Source organism: Loxodonta africana, chromosome 27, assembly GCF_030014295.1.
Source record: "Loxodonta africana isolate mLoxAfr1 chromosome 27, mLoxAfr1.hap2, whole genome shotgun sequence".
In the NCBI taxonomy this organism is placed as follows: domain Eukaryota; kingdom Metazoa; phylum Chordata; class Mammalia; order Proboscidea; family Elephantidae; genus Loxodonta; species Loxodonta africana.
The window spans coordinates 13,480,915-13,503,009 of record NC_087368.1 but is presented as its reverse complement, the minus strand read 5'-3'; the positions used below and the strand labels follow the sequence as shown (position 1 = coordinate 13,503,009).

Below are 22,095 nucleotides of genomic sequence, written 5' to 3'. Positions count from 1 at the left end.
TGGAACTGCCTGGGGAGGGTGGGGGAGGGACCAGAGAGCTAGGAGTGTAGCACCACAGAATATAGAGCTGAACACCGTGTTCATGCTCCGCCCCCGTCTGCCAAAATCCGGGCGGGACGGGTCCCCGGCTGGGACGCTGCTTTCCCCGCCCCGAGACCAGTCACTTCCTCCCGGGGACTTCTCCCTCCGGTGCTCGGCACTGCTAGCGCAAACTGGGTGGGCGTCCCCCCGCACAAACGTGCGGGCCACGCCCCGGGGTCACTTTAGGGAAATATAGCTGACCCCCCCCGCTCGCGCCCCGCCCGCTTCCCGCCAAACTCCTGGCGGGACGGCTCCCCGGCTGGGACGCTGCTCTCCCCGCTCCAAGATTAGTCACTGCCTCCCGGGTGCTTCTCCCTCCGGCTGTGCCGCTACGCTGCCCGCGCCAACCAGCTAGACTCCCTCCCGGGATGGGTTCGGGGGGGTACGGCTGGGCCCTTTGTCTGTGCCGTCTGCGCCCCTGGGCTCTGCCCCAGATCGGGCTCCGAAGGTCACCTGCCTGGTACGCTGGCTCCTAGTTCTAAAAACAGTCGCTGTCTGCCCATATTTGTTCGTTTTCCATCTCTAAGTCTGTGCTTGTTGTTCAGAGTTCGTAGATTGTTATGTATGTGATCGATTCACTTGTTTTTCCGAGTCTTTGTTGCAAGAGGGATCCGCGGTAGCGTCCATCTAGTCCGCCATCTTGGCCCCCAGCTAGTGGCATTCTTAACTTCCAGTTCAATCAGTGTTTTGTCTCCTGCTTAGATCATCCCTCACTTTGAAACTAAGCCTCTAGGCCTGCAGAGCATAAAGTCTTGAGGATAGGAAGCAAAAATTTTGCAAGTGAATCTCTAGGGGTAATAGTGAATGGTGCCACTTCCATTTCCATCCCTTGATTCCTGGACCCATGAATCCTAGCTATGGGATGGCAGGGCTTTCTTCCAAAATCCTAAGGATCTGCACTGTGATTCACTAATAGAAGACTCCACACAGCATCTCTATCTGCCATGGACACTTCCAGAAGCATCGGATCTGCCAGATCACATGACCCAAGCGGCAGAGCAGCCTGCACCATCAGCCTGCGCCTGCTGCAAGGCCTTCTCTTGTTCTGGGCCCCACTCAAAACTAGCAGCTTTCCGAGTCACTTGATAAATAGGCACAGTAGCACACCCAAATGAGGGATAAGTTACCTCCACAATCCAAAGTGGCCCAACAGGTGTTGTGCCTCCTTTTTAGTTGTGGGAGGGGCCAGATAAATTGACTTTTCCTTCACTTTACAAGGAATATCTTGACATGCCCCATACCACTGGAGCCCTAGAAATTTCACTGAGGTGCAGGGAAACTGAATTATGGTTGGAATAATTTCCCACCATCTAGCATACAAATATCTTACCAATAAGTCTAGAGTCATTGATACTTCTTTCTTACTAAGTTCAATCAGCATGATGTCATGAATGTAATAGACCAGTGTGAGGTCTCGTGGAAGGGCAAGAAGATCAAGATCTGTGATGGTTAAGATTGTGTGTTAACTTGGCTGGGCCACGATTCTCAGCGTTTTGGCAGTCCTGTAATGTTGTGATCACTTCCCTGTTGAGATTTGATACGGGATCACCCCATGATGGGATCTGCTGTGAGTAGCCAAGCAGTTGAAGGGAGCTTCCTTGGGCATGTAGCCTGCATTGAGTGTGGGCAGACATTCGGGCAGGGCTCGGGGGTTTTCACTCATTCGGGGTCCTGCAGCTGGCTTCTGTTTTTCTGACCTCTACTTCTTGGGACTTGAGCTAGCAGCTTAGCTGTGGTCTTCCTGCCAATCTTGGGATTTGCCCATTTTCACAGACTGTGAGCAACAGCCCTGGTCTCCGGCCTGCCGATCTTGAGTTTATAGCTCCTGTGGCTATGTGAATCAGAAGCCTCTTTCCTGACCCATGGACTTGGGACATTCCTGTCTCTCCAGCTTCATGAGCAATACACTTTCAGTTGCCTATCTCATGGCTACATCAACTCTCCAGCCATAGGTCGTAATTTACACTGCTGGGAACTTTATCACCTTCCCCTTCCACAAGACATCACATGGGTCCATAACTGATTGGACCTAGTAAGGAAGAAGTGTCAGTGACTCTGGACTTATTGGTAAAACAGCTGCATGCTAGAGGGTGGGAAATTATCCCACAAAAATTCAGGCACCTTCCACCTCAGTGAAGTTTCTAGGGGTCCTGTGGTGTGGGGCATGTCAAGATATTCCTTCTATTTTCCTTCTTCACTGTCCACCTTTGGCATGCATATGAGGCTACTAAAAATATCATGGTGTGGGTTAGGTACACCTTAGTCCTCAAAGTGATACCTTTACTTTTTAATGCTTTAAAGAGGTCTTTTGCAGAAGATTTGGGTACAGATGACAATATTTAAAGACTAAAAAACAACAGGCTATCTCCAGCTTGTCAGGGAACACGAGACGTTAGATGCTAGTCATCAGGTCTAACCTAGAAATGAAAAAAGTGGCCAACACAGGAGCCTCCTGGACTCTGCCCTAACCCCTGGCTGGGTTGCTCTAGCTTCCTGATCACCATTGAGTTATTCCTCTGAGGTTCCCTTACACAGTGGCCTTTGGGTGCTGAAAGCTCAGCTCTGTTTCATGTTTCAGTTAAGCCAAGAAAGAAAATTCCTTAGTCTCTGTCCCTTTATCTGCCTCAAATACTGCTTTAGTTTTCTTTTCCACATTATCTTTCTCCCCTCCTTCTTCTCTCTTTTAGCTCAGCACACACACAGACACACTTACTCTTTCAGCCCCTCTTCACATAGAATGATCCCAACCAGAGGACTTATGACTACAGCCGAGCCCATGTTCACAGGCGACAAGTGATGACCACTACTACTCCTCTAGGTGGATAGGTGACACTCTGCACCACACACTTGGTGACCCAAAATCAGATTCTACTCAAGAATAGTGAATGGACTCTTAGGCTTCTATATCTGGTAAGAGCCCAAACCAGCTGGTAATAGGACATAAGTGATTCAAGGGCTACAATAATCACAACAGCGCAATCTAGTAGCCCATCTACGTATTGAAAGAAAACAAAACAAGACTCAGTGAGCAAATATAAAATAAATCATTACAATTTCTTATAGATGGCGCAGAGACAGCAGTTGACATCAAACCACATTAAGAAGCAGACCATGATTGCTTCTACAACTCCCCAAACTAAAGAATCAAAATCTTTCCCAAATGCAGATACAATCCTGGAATTGCCAGAAGCAGAATATAAAAAACTAATTTACAGAATGCTTCAAGACATCAGGGGTGACGTCATAAATGAAATAAGGCAATCTACAGAAAAAGCCAAGGAAGACACTGATAAAACAGTTGAAGAAATCAAAAAGGTTATTCAAGAACATAGTGGAAACATTAATAAGCTGCAAGAATCCATAGAGAGACAGCATTCAGAAATCCAAAAGATTAACAATAAAATTACAGATTTAGACAACGCAACAGGAAGTCAAAGGAGCAGACTCGAGCAATTGGAATGCAGAGTGGGAGATCTGGAGGACCAGGGAATTGACACCAATATATCTGAAAAAAAATCAGATAAAAGAATTAAAAAAAAAATGAAGAATCTCTAAGAATCATGTGGGACTCTACCAGGAAGAAAAACTTGCGTGTGATTGGAGTTCCAGAACAGGGAGGAATAACAGAAAACACAGAGAGAATAGTTGAAGATCTGTTGGCAGAAAACTTCTCTAACATCAAGAAAGATGAAAGAATAGCTATCCAAGATGCTCATTGAACCCCATTTAAGATTGATCCAAAAAGAAAATCACCAAGACATATCATCATCAAACTTGCCAAAACCAAAGATAAAGAGAAAATTTTAAAAGCAGCCAGGGATAAAGGAAAGGTCTCCTACAAAGGAGAATCAATAAGAATAAGTTCAGACTACTCAGCAGAAACCATACAGGCAAGAAGGCAATGGGATGACATATATAGAGAACTGAAGGAGAAAAACTGCCAGCCAAGGATCATATATTCAGCAAAACTCTCTCTCAAATATGAAGGCGAAATTAAGACATTTACAGATAAACACAAGCTTAGAGAATTTGCAAAATCCAAATCACAGCTAGAAGAAATATTAAAGGAAATTGGTCACAAAATCAGTAATATCAGATACCAACACAACACAAGGTCACAGAACAGAACATCCTGATATCAGCTCAAATAGGGAAATCACAAACACAAATTAAGATTAATTTTAAAAAGAAAAAAATGCTCAAAACAGGGAATCATTGAAGTCATTATGTAAAAGATCACAATAATCAAAAAGAGGGACTAAATACAGGAGGCATAGAACTGCCATATGGAGAGGAAAACAAGGCGATATAGGACGATACAAGTTAGGTTTTTACTTAGAAAAATAGGAGTGGATATTAAGGTAATCACAAAGAGGTATAACAATTCCATAACTCAAAATAAAAACCAAGAAAAACATAACAACTCAACCAACATAAATTCAACTACTATGAAAATGAGGAACACACAATTTACAATGAAAAACGTCTCAGCACAAAAAAGTAAGTGGAAAAATGAAATTGTCAACAACACACACAAAAAGGCATCAAAAGGACAGCACCAATCTATAATTACACTGAATGTAAGTGGACTAAATGCAGCAATAAAGAGAGAGTCTCAGGCTGGATAAAGAAACACAATCCGTCTATATGCTGCCTACAAAAGACACACTTTATACTTAGAGACACAAACAAACTAAAACTCAAAGGATGGAAAAAAATAAATCAAACAAACAACAAGCAAAAAAGAGCAGGAGTAGCAATATTAATTTCTGACAAAATAGACTTTAAAGTTAAATCCGCCACAAAGGATAAAGAAGGACACTACATAATGATTAAAGGGACAATTGACCAGGAAGATAGAACCATGTTAAATATTTATGCACCCAATGACAGGGCTGCAAGATACATAAAACAAACATAAACAGGACTGAAAAGTGAGATAGACACCTCCACAATTATAGTAGGAGACTTCAACACACCACTTTCGGAGAAAGACAGGACTTCCAGTAAGAAGCTCAATAGAGACACGGAAAACCTAATCGCTACAATCAACCAACTTGACCTCATAGACTTATACAGAACACGCCACCCAGCTAGCTGCAAAGTATACTTTTTTTTCTAGGGCACATGGAACTTTCTCTAGAATAGATCACATATTAGGTCATAAAACAAACCTTTGCAGAATCCAAAACATCGAAATATTACAAAGCATCTTCTCAGACCACAAGGCCATAAAAGTGGAAATCAATAACAGAAAAATCAGGGAAAAGAAATCAAATACTTGGAAACTGAACAATACCCTGCTCAACAAAGACTGGCTTATAGAAGACATTAAGGAGGGAAGAAAGAAATTCATAGAATGCAATGAGAATGAAAACACTTCCTATCAAAACCTCTGGGACACAGCAAAAGCAGGGCTCAGAGGTCAGTTTATATCGATAAATGCACACATACATAAAGAAGAAAGAGCCAAAATCAGAGAACTGTCCCTACAACTTGAACAAATAGAAAGCAAGCAACAAAAGAATCCATCAGGCACCAGAAGAAAACAAATAATAAAAACTAGAGCTGAACTAAATGAAATAGAGAACAGAAGAACAATTGAAAGGATTAACAAAGTCAAAAGCTCATTCTTTGAAAAAATTAACAAAATTGATAAACCATTAGCCAGACGGACTAAAGAAATACAGGAAAGGAAACAAATAAGCCAAATAAGAAACAAGATGGGCCATATCACAACAGACCCAACTGAAATTAAAAGAGTCATATGAGATTATTACGAAAAATTGTACTCTAACAAATTTGCAAACCTAGAAGAAATGGATGAATTCCTAGAAAAACACTACCTACCTAAACTAACACAATCAGAAGTAGAACAACTAAATAGACCCATAACAAAAACAGAGATTGAAAAGGTAATCAAAGAACTCCCAACAAAAAAAGCCCTGGCCCGCACGGCTTCACTGAAGAGTTCTACCAAACATTCAGAGAAGACTTAACACCACTACTACTAAAGGTATTTCAAAGCATAGAAAATGATGGAATACTACCTAACTCATTCTATGAAGCCACCATATCCCTGATACCAAAACCAGGTAAAGACACCTCAAAAAAAGAAAATTACAGACCTATATCCCTCATGAACATAGATGCAAAAATCCTCAACAAAATTCTAGCCAAGAGAATTCAACAACATATCAAAAAAATAATCCACCATGACCAAGTGGGATTTATACCAGGTATGCAAGGTTGGTTTAATATTTGAAAAACCATTAATGTAATCCACCATATAAATAAAACAAAAAACAAAAACCACATGATGTTATCAATTGATGCAGAAAAGGCATTTGACAAAGTCCCACACCCATTCATGATAAAAACTTTCAGCAAAATAGGAATTGAAGGAAAATTCCTCAACATAACAAAGGGCACCTATACAAAATAAAAAAAAAAAATTTTTTTTTTTTTTTAATACAAAGCCAACAGCGAATATCACTCTAAATGGAGACAGCCTGAAAGCATTTCCCTTGAGAACGGGAACCAGACAAGGATGCCCTTTATCACCGCTCTTATTCAACATTGTGCTAGAGGTCCGAGCTAGAGCAATTAGCTTAGACAAAGAAATAATGGGCTTCCAGATGGGCAAAGAAGAAGTAAAATTATCTCTATTTGCAGATGACATGATCTTATACACAGAAAACCCTTAGGAATCCTCCAGAAAACTACTGAAACTAATAGAAGAGTTTGGCAGAGTCTCAGGTTATGAGATAATCATACAAAAATCACTTGGATTCCTCTACATCAACAAAAAGAACACCGAAGAGGAAATCACCAAATCAATACCATTCACAGTAGCCCCCAAGAAGATAAAATACTTAGGAATAAATCTTACCAAAGATGTAAAAGACCTATACAAACAAAACTACAAAGTACTAGTGCAAGAAACAAAAAGGCACCTACATAAGTGGAAAAACATACCTTGCCCCTGGATAGGAAGACTTAACATAGTAAAAATGCCTGTTCTACCAAAAGCCATCTTATACATACAGTGCACTTCCGATCCAAATTCCAATGACCTTTTTTAACGTGATGGAGAAACAAATCACCAGCTTCATTTGGAAGGGAAAGAAGCCCCGGATAAGTAAAGCATTACTGAAAAAGAAGAAGAAAGTGGGAGGCCTCACTCTACATGATTTCAGAATATATTATAAAGCCACAGTAGTCAAAACAGTCTGGTACTTGTACAAGAACAGGCACATAGACCAATGGAACAGAATGGAGAACCCAGATATAAATCCATCCACATATGAGCAGCTGATATTTGACAAAGTCCCAGTGTCAGTTAATTGGGGAAAAGAGAGTCTTTTTAACAAATGCTGCTGGCATAACTGGATATCCATTTGCAAAAAAATGAAACAGGACCCATACCTCACACCATGCACAAAAACTGAATCCAAGTGGATCAAAGACCTAAACATAAAGACTAAAACGATAAAGATCATGGAAGAAAAAATAGGGACAACGTTAGGAGCCCTAATTAAAGGCATAAATGGAATACAAAACATTACTAAAAATGACAAAGAGAAACCAGGTAACTCGGAGCTCCTAAAAATCAAACACCTATGCTCATCTAAAGACTTCACGAAAAGAGTAAAAAGACCACCTACGGATTGGGAAGAAATTTTCATCTGTGACATCTCCGACCAGCACCTGATCTCTAAAATCTGTATGATTCTGTTAAAACTCAACCACAAAAAGACAAACAACCCAATCAAAAAGTGGGCAAAGGATATGAACACGCTCTTCACAAAAGAAGATATTCAGGCAGCTAACAGATACATGAGAAAAATGCTCTCGATCATTAGCCATTAGAGAATGCAAAGTAGAACTACGATGAGGTTCCATGTCACTCCAACAAGGCTGGCATTCATCCAAAAAACACAAAATAATAAATCTTGGAGAGGCTGCGGAGAGATTGGAACTCTTATACACTACTGCTGGGAATGTAAAATGGTACAATCACTTTGGAAATCTATCTGGCGTTTTCTTAAAAAGTTAGAAATAGAACTACCATACAACCCAGAAATCCCACTCCTCAAAATATAACCTAGAGAAATAAGAGCCTTTACACGAACAGATATATGCACACCCATGTTTATTCCAGCACTGTTTACAACAGCAAAAAGCTGGAAGCAACCAAGGTGTCCATCAACGGATGAATAGTTAAATAAATTACGGTATATTCACAAAATGGAATACTACGCATCGATAAAGAACAGCGACAAATCCGTGAAACATTTCATAACATGGAGGAACCTGGAAGGCATTATACTGAGTGAAATTAGTCAGAGGCAAAAGGACAAATATTGTATAAGACCACTATTGTAAGATCTTGAGAAATAGTACAAACTGAGAAGAATACATACTTTTGTGGTTACGAGAGGGGGGAGGGAGGGAGGGTGCGAGAGGGTTATTTGCTGATTAGTTAGTAGATAAGAACTACTTTAGGTGAAGGGAAGGACAATACTCAATACAGGGAAGGTCAGTTCAACTGGACTGGACCAAAAGCAAAGAAGTTTCCGGGATAAACTGAATGCTTTGAAGGTCAGCAGAGCAAGGGTGGGGGTTTGGGGACTATGGCTTAAGGGGACTTCTAAGTCAACTGGCAAAATAATTCTATTATGAAAACATTTTGCATCCCACTTTGAAGCGTGGCATCTGCGGTCCTAAATGCTAACAAGCGGCCATCTAAGATGCATCAGTCGTTCTCAACCCATCTCGATGAAAGGTGAATGAAGAACACCAAGGTCACACAATAACTATGAGCCCAAGAGACAGAAAGGGCCACATGAACCAGAGACTTACATCATCCTGAGACCAGAAGAACTAGTTGGTGCCCGGCCACAACCCATGACTGCCCTGACAGGGAGCACAACAGAGAACCTCTGAGGGAGCAGGAGATCAGTGGGATGCAGACCCCAAATTCTCATAAAAAGACCAGACTTAATGGTCGGACTGAGACTAGAAGAATCTCGGCGGTCATGGTCCCCAAACCTTCTGTTGGCCCAGGGAGGGAACCATTCCCGAAGACAACTCATCAGACATGGAAGGGACTGAACAATGGGATGGAGAGAGATGCTGATGAAGAGTGAGCTACTTGTATCAGGTAGACACTTGAGACTGTGTTGGCGTCTCCTGTCTGGAGGGGAGATGGGAGGATAGAGAGGGTTAGAAACTGGCAAAATTGTCACGAAAGGAGAGACTGGAAGGAGGGCGCGGGCTGACTCATTGGGGGAGAGTTAGTGGGAGTATGGAGTAAGGTGTATATAAGCTTATATGTGACAGACTGACTTGATTTGTAAACTTTCACTTAAAGCACCATAAAAATTATTTAAAAAAAAAAAGGAAAGTAGTTATCTGCAGAGGATGGCAGGGCTTTGCTCCAAAATGCTGCAGATCTGCGCAGTGATTCACCAAGAAGGGCCTGTCCTTCAAAAGAAGGATGAAGAAAAAGGCATTGGCCACATCAACGGCTGCATACCAGGTACCAGGAGATGTGTTAATTTGCAGTTCACTCCTCCAAGGAAACTCCTCTTCCAAATGATTGGCTGCTCACATCAGATCACAAAATGGAGGCTAATTACATAACGTCTGCCAAACCCTGGGAATCATCACCTAACCAAACTGACACATAACATTAACTATCACAGTGGTGATGAAAATGTTCTGAAGTAGGTACTGATGATGGTTGAATAAGATTGTAAAAGTACATAAAGCCAGTATACTACACACTTAAAAATTATTAAAACAAATTTTATGAGAAATCTACCAGTTAAAATAGAATAAACTATGAAGTATAAAGTGATCTGGAAAAATATTACCACAAAACCAAAGAAATTCCCGCTCAGGTGAGCTGAAGAAAGGGTGTGTTTCTGGAGCTAACGTTCCCTAGCTGTGAATGAGGGGTGGCTGTGGAGGACTTGCAGCAAATGGCTCAACCTCTGGTGACCGAGGCAGAGCTGGAGATGGAGGACCTGGTGTCCTATAGAGCTCTTATATTGAGCAGGAGCCGGATCGACATCAGCAGGTGGTCTCGGAGCCATTCAGGAGGTGGCTACGATTGAACTCTACGCCTCCAGCTGACTGTCCATCTGACGCTGGTGATGGAGCTGGTGACGGAATAGTTGGTGCACTGTGGAGCTCCAGTGTTAGTGCAGGAGCAGGATCAACATCAGCAGGTCCTCCAGGAGCTGGTTCTGAAAATGACCCATGTGGTCCCTGTCTGCTGGAGCTCACAATCTATAGGGGAGACATGAAGATGGATAAAAGCATGAAAACAAACACATGCAAAGAAAAAAGCATATTTTATAGAGAAAATAAAGCAGGGTGCTGTGAGATAAAGTTGGGGTGTGGTCCAGGAGGTCTCACTAAGGTGACATTTATGTCTGACCAGAATGACAGGAGGCACCAGCCCTGCGCGAGTCTGGGGACAGCGTGCCAGGGAGAAGACAGAGCTGTTGCAGAGACTGGGACACAGACGTGAGTTTATCCAGAGAAGTGGTTGAAATGCAGCCAGTAGAGCTAGAGGGAGCTGAGGAGGAGGGGAGGCAGGGAGGAGGAGAACAGGTCCAGGACCCATGACCTGGTGGGCTGGTGGAGTTCTCTCTTGCTCTGTGATAACAACACCCCCAAAACTAATGACTCACAACACACAACAGCACACAGTCTCTGTGGGCCAGGAACCCAGGCATGGCTTACCTGGTGACTTCTCCAAGTTCTCAGGAGCCTGTGGTTGTGGTCTCAACTGAGTCTTGACTGGGGACGATCTGTTCCCTACTCACTTCCGTGTTATCAGCAGTACTCCATGAGCTTTTGGACTGGGGGGCCTCACTCCTGTCTGTCTGTTGATCAGGACCCTCCCTCAGGTCTTTGTCACATGAGTCTCTCCATGGGCAGGTCATACATCACAGCTGCTGCCTGGAGGGAGAGAGAAAAATAAATGACAGACACGGGATGACTGAGAGAGAAACAGAGAGAGAGGATAAAAGAGAGCCACCACGGTGACCCCACCTGTGTGGCCCCACACACCTCCCCAAGGTCATTCCACCCCCCAGGCCATGCCAGCCCTTGTCCTCATGGGGTCCCTGGTAAATTGGGGCTGGGAGGAAATGTGCACAGAACTGATGAGGCAGAAAGTTGTTGGATGAGGCAGGGTCCATTTCGGAGAGAGGTGGTGGGGGTCAGGGAAGGAGGAGCCATGTGACCTGGGGAGATCTGGGAGGCGAGGAGTAATAATGAGGATGATGAAAATTGGGCTGCTGCTTCAGGAATAGCACACATTGAGGGCAACCCCAAGCTCCATCCCCACAGCCTCTCACCACACTGGGTTCATGGGGCTGAGTCTGACCGTGGCTGGGCCTAGTCCATTAGGTTGGGTGCCTTGGGGAGGCTGGGGGCTGGGGTGGCAAATGGGGAGGCCTCTTTCGCTTCCCTGCCCTGACCCCGCTGATCACACAGAACGCAGGGATGTAAGTCTACCCAGGGGTTTCAGTTCAGACGAGGCCGTAGGGAGGGACTGTCGGGGTCACAGGCTAAGTCAGCACTCTCACCTGGACCTTCTCTGAGATCCAGCTCACCCTGAGTGTGGCAGTCAATGTGCAGCCCTACCTGCTGGCATTGCCTGGGCCACTGCTGACCCTGTGCCAGCCCAGCTTCTGCCAGATCCTGCTGCAGTAATTAGAGGTTGATTCCTCTATCTGGGGACATGGTCAGGGCTAGATGGTACAGCCCACAGGTCGACCCATCCAGCATGGGACAACTGGGAGCTCCTCGGAGGCACAAGGGCTTGAGGGGCAGAAAGAGAAGGAGGCAGCTCAGAGGGGCTCTTGACGCCTCCCTGGCCGCTGGCGGCACTGTCTCTGCAGAACTCCCCGCAGGAGATCCCCAAGGAAAAGGAGAATGGCATCGTCTCCTCGGTTTACCCCAAAAAACGGGCGATGAAGGGCTGCCGCAGGTTCTGGGTGAGTGCAGGGGGAGGGGAGTGACGTCCCTACCCAGGGACCCAAGGTGACCAAGACACCACTCTGTGGACCTCAGGTCACTCCCAGGGCTTTCCCTCTCGAGGGTCCCCAGTCCCCTCACAAGAAAATGATCTCCCCTCCTCCGCACTCTCCTCCCTGCCCTGGCCAGCCACAAAGTCACTCTTCCCATATTTGTAGGAATATCAGAAATGAGGTTTTTATACTGTCTTCACTTCACATAAGCCCATGCATATTTTGCCTGTTGCTGCTGTTTGTGTTTAACTTTCAACACCAGGGTCTCAGGCAGTAGTCGGCTGGGTCCTCGCACAACTTCTCCCAGCTTCACACATCATCACACTTGGCAGGCTTCTTTTATCCTAAAACAAGGGGCTTAGGCTATGACACATCTTTTTCTACAACCTGTAATCTCAGGGAACGTATCACGTGACCCCTTCAGGTCAGGGGCTGTAGCCTGACTCGCTGCAGAATGTTCCAGAAGGGAGGCCTGTCCCCACAGTGACTGAGCCTCTCTCTGCTGCTGGCCCTGGACTGATGCCTTCTGCAGGGCTGCAGGAACGCTTACGTGTGTCCTCACACACTCACCCACCCAGGACAGACTCCCAGGAGTGGCATGCTGGGGGCGAGGATGCACACATTTCAAGTTAGGATCACTAGAGCCAGACTCCTTCCCAAAACAGCGGTCGCAGTCCCGTGGCCCAGCAGTTTGTGATGCTGGCCACGTCTCTGCATTGAGCCTGTTCCAGGTATTATGGTTCCTTTCTGTTTTGCCAGTCTGCTGTCAGGGTGGCCAACAGAACTGCAGGGTGGCTCTGAGGCACCTGTTGGCCCTAAGAAGCTGAACCGCCTCTCAGTCTTTTACCGATCATTCACATTTGCACTCCCTGGGCCATCTGTTCACATCCTCAGTTTTACGGGGGTCTTTCTCCCACCCCAGGGTCTCTAGGTTCTCAATCTTGTATGTTTCTGGGTGCTCCATAGCTTCATGTTCTCAAAACCCCCTTTAATGCACAGAAAGAAAAATCCATGTCTTGCCTATCTCATGGGTGTGTCTGCTGTGTGCACTGTCTCCAGCTGGGAGGGAGTGAGCTTACACCAGACCTTCCCCTGTGAGTCAGGAGCAGAGCAGGCTTCATGTTGCACAGAGGGAACATCATGGAACACTAATGTCAGACAGTTCTGGGCTCTGACCAGGTGAACTCGGGAAGACACTGGATATCACCAAGCCTCTGTTTTCTCAATGGGGTGTTTTGTGAAGACTCACTGGGATACTGCTTTTCCTTCAGGGAGATAACAATGGTTACTTAGTTAACGAAATCCCTTCAGGTTCCTAATGTTTGTAATCAGCCCCCACCTCCAATTCTGCTTGGAAATCCGAGTCCTGTTTGCTGCTGAAGGCACTCATGTCCCACCTCCTGCCACAGGTCACTGAGGGAGGGGGAGTGCCTGGTCTAAGCTCCAGGCTCCCAACCCTCCTGGTGGTTTATGGGGTTGCCTCTGACAATATGTTCCTCCTCTGTCCCACCTCAGTGTGTCTGTGGTTCAAACGAGGACCTGGATGAGGCCTGGGTGATGAAAACCTTCAAGGCACGCTCACTGGAGAAGCTGGTGGAGCTCCTGGTGCCCGCTTTCCTAAAGGGTGACTTCTCCTACATCGACATCTTTCTGCGAACCTATAGAACCTACGCCACCACCCAGCAAGTCCTACACCAGCTGCTCCAAAGGTGACTGCCCTGCCCTCCAAAGCCCAATGGGGCCTCTACTCCCTACCAGCTGTGAGTCTGGAGAATGCCACTTCACCACTCAGAGCCTCAGTTTTCTCCCCTGAGAAGTGGGCTGATAAAGGTCCAATCAGCTAGAATTACTGTCAGGACCACATGGGATAAGCCACAGAAAGTGTATACCCGGAGCCCAGCTCTATGGTAAAGGGTGCTGGAGGGGCTGGGATCTTCACATGTTCTCCATCACGAAGAAGCTGTCTGCCTTACACCTCACTGACTACGTGCCCTTGAGCAAACATACCTCCCATTTGTAAAGGGGATGTTGAGATTCCATTTAGTGTGTCCTTGTCCTTGGTATCAACGGCACTGGATTTGGTTTTTGGTTTTGGCTTGTCCTTGGTATAGCCAGAAAAGAGATCCCTGGAGGCTGGAAGAGAGGCTACAGGACTCTCAGATACCTGGGAAGGTACTGGGTGGGTTCACTCATTCACCAATGATCCGTGAAGCCCCTGCTGTTGCAGACACTGTTCTGGGTATTTAGGATTGTTCAGTGAACAAAGCAGATAGGAATCCCTGCCCTCCTGGGCCTCCGTTCCAGTCCGAGAATGAGACAGGAACACTAGACATCTTAAGCAAGTAGTGTCCACAGTGCATTAGATGTGACACCCTCACACCACCTCTAGGTATGGATGTAACCACCCCTATTCTGCGGAACCCCAGGAGCAGCTGAACCCCAGGAGCAGCTGAAAGGGTGAGTGGACTTTGTGTGGAGAAGGAGGGGCTCTATCTCTACAGAAGGACGGAGGTTTCAGGGGACCTGTGTCTGGATTGGGGTTGGCAGACCCTGGGCCACATTCATCTAGATTCCACTAGAGGGATGAGTTTAGGGGCGGCCCCTGCAGGATGTAAGCAATCATAGAGAGATGGGAGTGGAACCTGAGTGTCCTGGGGAGCAGAGGGGAGGCTGGGGGCTCAGAGAGGCTCCTGAGACAATTCATCCTCCCAAAATTCCTTTACATCACAGGTTGCCCCCTTCTGAATTTTGGACCCAAAACAGGAAGTGTGGGGGGAGGTGGGGAGTGGAGAAAATTGCTCCCAAATCCCCGTCCCCAGTCATGGGTGCTCAGCTGCATGTGGGGCCCCTGTCTGAGGGGAGAACAGTGTCCATGGGACAAGGGACCCTCACACACGTGCAGACAACCAGGGAGCATGCTGGTGCACACGCTCCAGAGGAGGGGCATCATGGCCTGGACATCTGGGTCAGGAGACGGACCCTGCGTGTCACCCAGCATCAGATAATCCTGAAGCACTACTGTGTGCCGGGTTGCGAGATAAACATGCAGACACATATTTCTGTGCCCTTAGAGGGTTACTGTCCAGTGAGGAGAGGGCCAGGGGACACAAATGGATGTAATTCAGGCTCCCCAAGGAGGGAGAGTTGGTCAGACCATGGATGGGGAGCTCCCTGGGATAGGGCTCTGTCCTAGCCCGCCTGTCAGTAACCAGGCTGCCACTGCCAGGATAACCAGAGGGTGTAATACAGGGTGGCCCTGACCTTTGGAAGGGCAGGGGCAGGCAGAGGGACTGGCCCATTGCAAGGGTGCCCTGGGAGGGCAGTGTGGTGGGAAAAGCCAGGCCTCTGACCCTGCTCTTCACCACCCATCCCTAGCGCCATCTCTTTTATCCTGGGCACATGGCTGAAGGAATACTCGGAGAATTTCAATCAGCCCCCAGACTTCCCCTGCCTAAACCTCGTGCTAGAGTATGTGCAGGTGAACATGCCAGGCTCACATCTGGAGCGCTGTGCCCAACTTCTCTTGGCACAACTGGTTCAAATGGAGGTCACTGAGGCACAGCCAGAGAGTGAGGAAGACTGGGCATGACTGCATGTGAGCTTGGGAGGGGCACGACGGAAGAACCCCAGGGGTTGGGGTTGAGCCAGAGCTCAGAGTAACTTCAGACCCTCCTCTGGTGGACCACAGTCTGGGAAGACTTTCCGGGGTGGAAAATCTTGGGAATGGGCTTCTCTTTGTGGCAGTGGGTGTTTTCCATCATTGGCAAGGCATGAGGAGAGGCAGTCATGTTGGTGAACCTGTCTCCTCTTGCAGCTCCAGAGCCGGGGCCAGCGCCAATGGTAAAAGGAGCTCGAGAGCTATCTTCGCCCCAAGAACCGGCGCCTGGACAATCTCCTGGGGTACATTCGGTTCCTGTAGCAGCACCAAAGTGCCATAGTGCACCGCCTACTATGTCATCGGCTGCAGCACTGGCACCAGATGGAGAGCTGGCTGGAGGGGTGGACCCCTCTCCTGGGCCACCTCCAGATATGGCTCCCGGACCACAAGCTGATGTCAATCCTGCTCCTTCTGCTGCTCCAACACCAGAGCTGCAGACAGCACCAGCTATTCCATCGCCAACTCCATCGCTGCCACCAGACCCAGAGCAGCCTGAAGGGTGGGATTCTTATCCTGGGCCACCTCCTGAAGCGGGCCCTGTACCAGCTGGTGAGGTTGATCCTGCCCCTGCACCAAAACCAGAGCTCCACAGAGCACCACTGCTTCCATCACCAGCTCCTGCACTGGAACCCGACAAACAGCCAGCTGGAGGCTCAGATTCGTATCCTGGGCCACCTCCAGAACCAGTTCCTGGACCATTGGCTGATGTCAATCCTGCTTCTGCTCCTGTTTCAACACTGGAGCTTGACGTAGCCTAGGTCTTCCCCCAGGTCCATCAGCAGCATCAGATGGAGAGTCCGATGGAGAGGTGGATTCCATCGTGAGCCACCTCCAGAACCGGATCCTGGACCACCAGCTGACGTCGATCCAGCTCCTACTCCAACACAAGACGTCGACAGAGCAACAGCTATTCTGTCACGAGCTTCAGCTCTGGCAGCGGATGGATAGCCCGCTGGAGGTTCACGTTCTTAACCAGGGCCACCGCCTGAGCCAGGCCATGGACCACCTGGTGATGTCGATTCTGATCCTGTACAGACACCGACGCTCAATACAGCACCGCCTATCCCATCACCAGATGGAGAGCCCACAGAAGAGCTGGATTTTTTCCCTGGGCAACTTCCAGAACACACTCAAGGACCGTCTCCTGAGTCAGATCCCGCTCTTGCAGGAACATTGGAGCTGGGTACAACAACAAGTCCTCTATCACCAAGTCGAGCACTGCCACCTGACAGACAGCCTCCTGAAAGATCAGATTCTTTCCCTGGGCCAAGACCATAACCAGCTCCTGGACCGCATGGTGAGGTCCATCACATGCCTGGACTAACACTGGGACTCCACAGAGCAGCATCACCAGCTCCAGCACTGGCACCAAATCGGGAGAAAGGGGGAAAATGAGATTCTTATTCTGGGCTACATTCAGAGCTGGCTCCTGGACCACCAGCTGATGTCAACCCTGCTCCTGTACCTCTACCAACACCAGGGCTCAATATAGCCCACAGCCGTCCATCTCCATCTCTGGCCCGGGCACCAGGGGAAGAGCCTGCTGGAGGGCCCGATTCCCATCCCGGACCACCTACAGAAATGGTTCCTCAACCACCTGCTCCTGCACCAACACCGGAAGTCCTTAGGGCACCAGCTATTTCATCACCAGGTCCGGCGATGGCGCTAGACAAAGAGTCAGCTGGAGGGGCGGATCTCCATCCTGGGCCACCTCCAACTGGCTCCCGACAAACAGCTGATATCGATCCTGCTCCTACTCCAACACTGGAGCCCCACAGGCTATTAAGTCCTCCATCGCTAGCTCTGCCCCGGGCACCAGAGGCAGAGCCACTTGCCATGCCTCCTCCACAGCAGCTCCTCATTCACAGCCTGGGAACATCAGCCTCAGAACCAGACATTTTCTTCTTCTCACCTCAGTGGGTGTTTTTTCACTTTTGTCGTGGTATTTTTCCAGTTCAATTTATACTTTATAGCTTAGACTGTATTAACTGGTAGATTTCTTATTAAAGAAAGGTTTGTTTTAATAGCTTTAAAGTGTGTCATATAGTGGCTTTACCTACTTTCACAATCCTATTCAACCATCACCATTATCTACGTCAGAACACTTTCGTCACCACTGTCATGGTTCATGTTACTTGTTAACTTAGGTAGGCCATGATTCTCAGGGATTTGGCCGAAATTATGTAATCATCTTCCATTTTGTGATCTGATGTGATCAGCCAATCAGTTGGAAGAGAAGCTTCCTTGGGGAGGTGGCCTGAAAATTAATATATCTTCTGGGGTATGCAGCCATTAATCTCACTGATGCCTTTTTCTCTATCCCTGTTTTAAAGGACCACCAGAAGCAGTTTGCCGACACTTGGTCAGGCCAGCAATACACCTGCACTAATTTATCTCGGGGGTATATCAATTCTCAAGGTGTATGTCATAATTCAGTCCTCAGGGAGCTTGATTGCTTTTCCTTTCCAGAAGACATCACATTGGTCCATTACATTAATGGCATTATGCTGACTGAACCTAGTAAGAAAGAAGTATCAATACTCTAGACTTATCGGTAAGATACTTGCATGCTAACCCAAAAACCAAACACACTGCCATCCAGTCGATTCCGACTCGTAGTGACCCTATAGGACTGGTTAGATCTGCCCGATAGAATTTCAAAGGAGCACCTGGCGGATTCGAACTGCGGACCTCTTGGTTAGCAGCTGAAGCACGTAACCACTGTATGCCACCAGAGTTTCCATTGCATGCTAGAGGGTGGAAAATTATTCTGACAAAAATCCATATGCCTACATTTCAGTGAAATTTCTAGGGCTCCGGTGGTGTGGGGGATGTTGAAATATTCCTTGTAAAGTGAAGAATTAGTTGATGTATCTGGCCCTTCCTACAGTAAAGAGGAGGCACAACATTTGTTGGGCCTCTTTGGGTTTTGGAGTCATCATATCCCTCATTTGGGTGTGCTGCTCCAGCCTATTGATCACGTGGTTTGAAAGCTGCACCTTTTGAGTAGGGCCCACAACAAGAGAAAGCTCTGCAACAGGTTCAGTCTGACGTCCAAGCTGCTCTGCCACTTGGGCCATGTGATCTGGCAGAGCCAGTGGTTTGGGAAGCGACAGTGGCAGACAGAGATGGTCTTTGGAGTCCTGTTTAGAGTCTCGGGCAGGCCCCTATTGGTGAATCACAGTGCAGATCCTTAGGATTTGGGAGGAAAGCCCTGCCATCCTCTGCATTTAACTACTCTCCTTTTGAGAAACAGCTTTTGGCTTGTTACAGGGCCTTAGTAGAGACTGAACACTTAACCGTAGGACACCAAGTCACAATGCATCCAGAGCTGCCCATCATGAACTGGCTGTTGTCTGACTTACGGAGCCATAAAGCCAGATGTGCACAGCAGCACTCCATCATTACATGGAAGTGGTACACACGATATCAGGCCTGAGCAGGACCTGAAGGCTCAAGTAAGTCGCACAAGGAAATGGCCCAAATGCCCATGGCCTCCACCCCTATTACATTACTTGCCCTTTCCTAGTCTTCATCTATGACCTCATGATCAGTTGACTGAGGAAGAGAAAACTGATGTCTGGTTTACAGGTGTTTCTCTGCATGATATGCAGGCACCATCTGAACATGGACAGTGGCAGCAAAGCACTACAGCCCCTTTCTGGGACCTCCCTGAGGGACAGTGGTGAGGGAATAGCCTCTCAATGGGCAGAACTTCAATCAGTGAACATGAGTTTTCACTTTACTTGCAAGGATAAATGGCCAGATATGCAGTGGTACACTGATTCATGGGTTGTGGCCAATAGTTTCACTGGATAGCCAGGGACTTGGAAGGAACATGATTGGAATTTGGAGACAAGGAAGTATAAAGAAGTGGCATGTGACAGACCTCCCTGAACAGGCCAAAGAAGCAAACATATTTGTGTCTCATGTGAATGCTCTGACTTACGCAGCATTCTCTAAAGAAGCAAAACCAGTAAAGTGTATAAATACCTATATATAGAGAGAGATTTATATCAAGAAAATGGCTCACACGGTTTTAGAGGCCATAACATCCCAAGTCTGTGGGTCAGGATACAGGCCTCTCCTGATTCATGTACCCTCAGGTGCTGGTGTACCCAAGATCGGCAAACTGGAGAGCAGGGCTTTTACTCACAGGCTGTGAAGGTCAACAAATCCAAAGAGTGGCAGGTAAGACCGCAGGTAAACTGTTAGCTCACGTCCCGAAAACTGGAGGTGAGACGAACAGAAGTCAGCTGCAGATTCCAGAAGGACAAAAGCCCCCGAGCCCTGCCAGAATGTCTGCGCAAACTAGATGCAGGACACACACCCAAGGAAACTCCCCTTCAACCAGTTGCCTACTCACATCATATGGCACCATGGGGGTAATCACATATTAAATCTCAACAGGGAAGTGACCACAACATAACATGACTGCCAAAACTCTGAGAATCATGGCACAGCCAAGTCAACACATACTCTTAACTATCACAGTTCACCCCTTTCCAACTCTACACATCTCCTTAAACCATACATAATCTCTGAATAAAGACAATTATAAAGGCATTCTTGTGCTAACATGGTACAATGAACACACATACAACCAAAAATGCACTAGCCCTGTTTACATCTTATAAGTTGAGAAAACAAAAATATTTGATGCACACATACAAAGCAGAAACACTCATAACAGTTACATTCCTCGTTTCTGCAGTTGGTCACATGGCCATAACTGGTATTTAGAACTACCTTCTTCCACCACCTATTCCATGTTCCCTTTGCTCTAAGCAAGCACCTCAGCTCGTCGTGGCTCTTTCCTGGTCGGGTGACCAAACTGTCATTTGTAAAGGGTCTGGGCCATTAGTAGTCCTCTCGTAACTGAATTGCTGTAATTTTACACTGACATTAATCACAAGGCATGTGTGATTGTTAAGATTGTGTGTGTCAACTTGGCTGGGCCACGATTCTCTGTGTCTTGGCTGTTGTACGATGTTGGGATCACTTCCCTGTTGAAATCTAATATGTGGATTTCAGATATGGAACCCCCATAATGGAACCTTCTGAGTGGTATCAGTGCAGGTAGGGCCTGTGGTGGCTCACTCCCCACTCAGCCTTCCTCTCTTCACCCTCTGCCATGCACTTCCTTCCTGCTCATCTTGCCAAGGCTCTTGGCTTGCTCTGGATCCTGCAGCTGTCTCTTGTTCATCCGACCTCCAGTTCTTGGGACTTATCTGCCGATCCTGGGATTCATCAACCTTCACAGCCTGTGCGTTTAAGAGCCCTGCTCTCTAGCCTGCCAATCTGGGCTTTGCCAGCCCCTATGGCTACATGAATCAGAAGAAGCCTCTCTCCTGATTCATGGACTTGCAAATCTACAATCACATGAGCTGCTTCCTTGATGTAAATCTCTCTTTCTATATATATTTATACCCTTGACTAGTTTTGCTTCTCTAGAGAACCCAGCCTAAGACAGTTGGTACCGAGAGTGGTTCTAGACACACGAAATTTTAAGGATGAGTTTTCTAAATTAACTTTCAAGTCTGGTTAGTTTCGAAGATGTTGATGACTCTGCTCTCAGTAGTAAAGAAAGCACTGCTAATCCATGGCATGAGGCAATTCAAATACGCAAATTATCACCACCAATAGATTAGGTATTGGTGAAAGGCGAGGCTCTGGGTGATCGCATATATGATGCCTTTCAACAATTTTCTCATAATGAGAAGTATACAGAAGCTGGTTGGTTGGTCCTACTTTCACTAGACAAACTGGTGAAAGAAAGAGATGCGCTCAGGGCTTCAGTGTCTAAGCTCAAGTGCAGCATAAAATACCTCAAAGTTTCCACTTGTGCTTTGAAAGAAAGCCTGATTTCTTGTAGCAATAACACTGATATTGCCAAAAACCAAACCAGAGTCTTACTGTAAGAGTGGCTGAATTACAATCCTACTTCAACTGCCAAACTCAAGAGGTGTCTGAAGTTAAAATGAGGGCACTGATTGGGAAGAAATAAGATCCTGAAACTTGGGATGGGGACATATGGGAAGATAATTAGAAAGCTGGAGACAGTGAGCCCCTAAATTCCATTTAATCACTCCTGTTGGTTGGGTTGCCAATAGAACCACTTCCATAGGAAGAGATTACTTCATGTTTGTCTGCTACACCACCCTGCCCAGTAAAAGCATTAGCCCCTCCACTTCCATTTAATGAAATTAGCCCTTCCTCAGCTGCCTCTAAAGAGCCCTTGCCTGAGCCATTGCCTGGGGCATCATCTGAGGCAGATGCTTTACAAGACAATGCTGAACGTTC

At 46.8% G+C, this 22,095-nt stretch overlaps 1 long non-coding RNA gene across 1 annotated transcript in view; it reads right to left on the bottom strand.

Moving 5' to 3' along the window:
• Positions 1-8,632: 8,632 nt before the first annotated feature.
• LOC135228751 (uncharacterized) overlaps positions 8,633-22,095 on the bottom strand; it is a 57,934-nt gene continuing 44,471 nt past the window's right edge. The window contains exons 3-4 of the long non-coding RNA XR_010319552.1: positions 10,840-11,058; positions 8,633-10,380 (exon numbers count right to left, since the gene is read on the bottom strand). This is a non-coding gene — a long non-coding RNA (uncharacterized LOC135228751). The remainder of the gene's footprint in view (positions 10,381-10,839; positions 11,059-22,095) is intronic.